At 40.5% G+C, this 3,559-nt stretch overlaps 2 pseudogenes; both read right to left on the bottom strand.

Annotated features, from left to right (window-relative positions):
• Window positions 1–321: 321 nt before the first annotated feature.
• Window positions 322–453, bottom strand: LOC128646328 (uncharacterized; annotated as a pseudogene).
• Window positions 454–2,721: 2,268 nt separating this feature from the next.
• On the bottom strand, window positions 2,722–2,853 carry LOC128646327 (uncharacterized; annotated as a pseudogene).
• Between the last annotated feature and the right edge of the window lie 706 nt (window positions 2,854–3,559).

Here is a 3,559-nt window from a genome sequence, read left to right as displayed (position 1 = left end):
TGGTTCCTTGTTTTTTATATATGTATATAATTGTTTGTTTGCATGTTTTTGCTTTATGTGGGACTGCAGGACATCAATGGGCTGACTCCATCGTGTGATATGTTTTGCCAGTTAATTAAACTGTTAGATATACCTCATATGTGTGCTGTTTTTATTCCCTTTCTTTTGTAGGGGATTATTATATGCCCTACTTCTCTTTCTTTGATTACAAATATATATTATATATTTAATATTTACATATTGCCCCTTAAAGGGACAATAAACGCAATTTTTTCTTTAATGATTCAGATAGAGCATGTAATTTTTTTTTATTTTTTTTTTCCTCTTGAGAGACTGTCAAAAAAATTTATATTTTAAGTCATCATGACGAAGTATTGATAAAAGTTTTCAATTAGCAATAATCACGCCTCGGTTGAACCTCATAGGCTACGATACTGCCACTGCACAAAAGATAGAGCATGCAATTTTACACAACTTTTTTTTTTTTTTTTTTTTTTTTTAAATTTTCAAAAGAGCTTTATTGATCTTATCATGTTTACAAGTGAGAATATATAAGTAATAAGAGAGAAACAAAACAAAGAGAAAATTAACAACGTGAGGACACATCTCGTCCTCTAAGCAGTATAATGTTACACATTGTGAAATGGATAGTACTCTGTTCAAGGAAATACCAATAACACAGTAATTAGCCATAATACATAGTGGTACCTTATAGCACGGATGGGGGGGACCCAAAGGTCTCTTGGCCGGGAAAAGGGGGGAAAGGATAGAAGTCTAGAAGTGAGATGAGGGGGGAGGGGAGGGAAAGGGTAGAGGGGTACATCGTTGGTCATGAGTGGGTGTTTCATAAAAGCCATCTGGGTCAAGGCAGGTCTATCCCCAGGTCAGATCCCCCGCTCCCCCTATGAGAAGCTAACAGGAAGAGAGAACATTAGGTTTCCAGGTTGTATCATATGTGTCTTTCCAGTCAGCCCATGTAAGCTCAAAGAGGTCAGAATTACCTAAATTATAAAATATGCTTTTTTCCATAGTATATAAGTAAGCCATATAGGAGCAGACTCTCGTCCAGCTAGGTGGGGACTCTGATTTCCAGTCACAAGCTATCAGATGTTTAATGGACATGAAAAGGTATATACTTATGTAAGCATGATGTTTAGGGATAGATTGAACACCTATGTGTAGCAGGGCAACTGCGGGAGAGCTATGTAATGAGACTCCCAATTTGGGAAGGGCTCTAAAACATTTTGTCCATAAGGGGCGTATTTTGGGACATTCCCACCAAATGTGTAAAGAATCCCCTCTCTGACCACAACCCCTCCAACAATACGGGGATGCGCTAGAGAATATTTTAGCCAACCTGGTGGGCACATAGTACCAATGAGCCACCAACTTGTAATAAGTTTCAAATAAGGTGGTGCAATGTATGGCCTTTTTGGTACGCTCAAGCGCTTGTTCCCAATCATCTACTGTAAGTGATTTGTCAAGTAGGGATTCCCACTTTGCAAGGTGGGGAGTTAAATCTGAGTTTAGATTAGAGTCCAACAGGGTGTAGTGTCTGGAGAGGGGTCTATATAGCCTCTTTCCTTGGTTCCAAGTGGACTCCCACTGGGTCAGTTGACGGGTTAACTGGGGTTTAAAGCCCCAGGAGGTCAAGAAATTTTTTTTTTAATTCTGTGGTGTTCAGATTTTAGGATATGGGGTAAGGCCACATCAGCCCCCAACTGTGATGCAGATTTGAATCCACACTCCGATGGCGGAAGCCAAAGGTCCGAGACCACATTTATTCCGACTTGAGTCCATTTCAATGGATGAGTATCCTGTAAGCCTACCAATATGCCGGACAGTGAGGTTATGGGAGAAGGGTGAGGGGCAATTTGTCTAGAGTGGCGGATTTTATCCCAAAATTGCAGGCATTCCCGAATGATGGGATTTATCAGGGTTAATTCCCTGCGACAATGTGTGGGCGTCCAAATCAGGTCATGCAGAGTTAGGTTGTAGGGTAACGAGGCCTGTTCGATGGAGCGCCATTTGCAGGAAGACTGCATGACTCCCCATTGTGAGACATGGGTGAGCATGGCTCCCTCGTAGTATCTTACTATCGAGGGAGAGCCCAGGCCTCCTTTTGACCTGGGCAGCTGCAGAACTCTCTGCGCCACCCTTGGGGGTTTGCCCTGCCAAATATGTTTAGTGAACTCGCTCTGAAACTGTAAAAGAATTTGCCTGGGGACTCTGATTGGCAGACAGCGGAATAAATATGTGAGACGAGGTAGGAAAGACATCTTTAAAGCTGCGATCCGTCCCATCCACGAGACTTGCGAGAGGTTCCAACTCTTACTGAGGGAGCGAAGCTCCGATAGTAAGGGGAGGTAATTGTCCCTAATAATCCGGGGAAAGTCGTTGGACAATTTGACGCCTAAATGGGTCACCGAAGTTTCCGACCATCTGTTTTTGCTTTATGTGGGACTGCAGGACATCAATGGGCTGACTCCATCGTGTGATATGTTTTGCCAGTTAATTAAACTGTTAGATATACCTCATATGTGTGCTGTTTTTATTCCCTTTCTTTTGTAGGGGATTATTATATGCCCTACTTCTCTTTCTTTGATTACAAATATATATTATATATTTAATATTTACATATTGCCCCTTAAAGGGACAATAAACGCAATTTTTTCTTTAATGATTCAGATAGAGCATGTAATTTTTTTTTATTTTTTTTTTCCTCTTGAGAGACTGTCAAAAAAATTTATATTTTAAGTCATCATGACGAAGTATTGATAAAAGTTTTCAATTAGCAATAATCACGCCTCGGTTGAACCTCATAGGCTACGATACTGCCACTGCACAAAAGATAGAGCATGCAATTTTACACAACTTTTTTTTTTTTTTTTTAAATTTTCAAAAGAGCTTTATTGATCTTATCATGTTTACAAGTGAGAATATATAAGTAATAAGAGAGAAACAAAACAAAGAGAAAATTAACAATGTGAGGACACATCTCGTCCTCTAAGCAGTATAATGTTACACATTGTGAAATGGATAGTACTCTGTTCAAGGAAATACCAATAACACAGTAATTAGCCATAATACATAGTGGTACCTTATAGCACGGATGGGGGGACCCAAAGGTCTCTTGGCTGGGAAAAGGGGGGAAAGGATAGAAGTCTAGAAGTGAGATGAGGGGGGAGGGGAGGGAAAGGGTAGAGGGGTACATCGTTGGTCATGAGTGGGTGTTTCATAAAAGCCATCTGGGTCAAGGCAGGTCTATCCCCAGGTCAGATCCCCCGCTCCCCCTATGAGAAGCTAACAGGAAGAGAGAACATTAGGTTTCCAGGTTGTATCATATGTGTCTTTCCAGTCAGCCCATGTAAGCTCAAAGAGGTCAGAATTACCTAAATTATAAAATATGCTTTTTTCCATAGTATATAAGTAAGCCATATAGGAGCAGACTCTCGTCCAGCTAGGTGGGGACTCTGATTTCCAGTCACAAGCTATCAGATGTTTAATGGACATGAAAAGGTATATACTTATGTAAGCATGATGTTTAGGGATAGATTGA

This window comes from Bombina bombina, chromosome 1 (assembly GCF_027579735.1).
Source record: "Bombina bombina isolate aBomBom1 chromosome 1, aBomBom1.pri, whole genome shotgun sequence".
Taxonomy (NCBI): Eukaryota; Metazoa; Chordata; class Amphibia; order Anura; family Bombinatoridae; genus Bombina; species Bombina bombina.
Note: the sequence above shows the minus strand (reverse complement) of the source record. Positions and strands in the feature narration are given on the sequence as shown.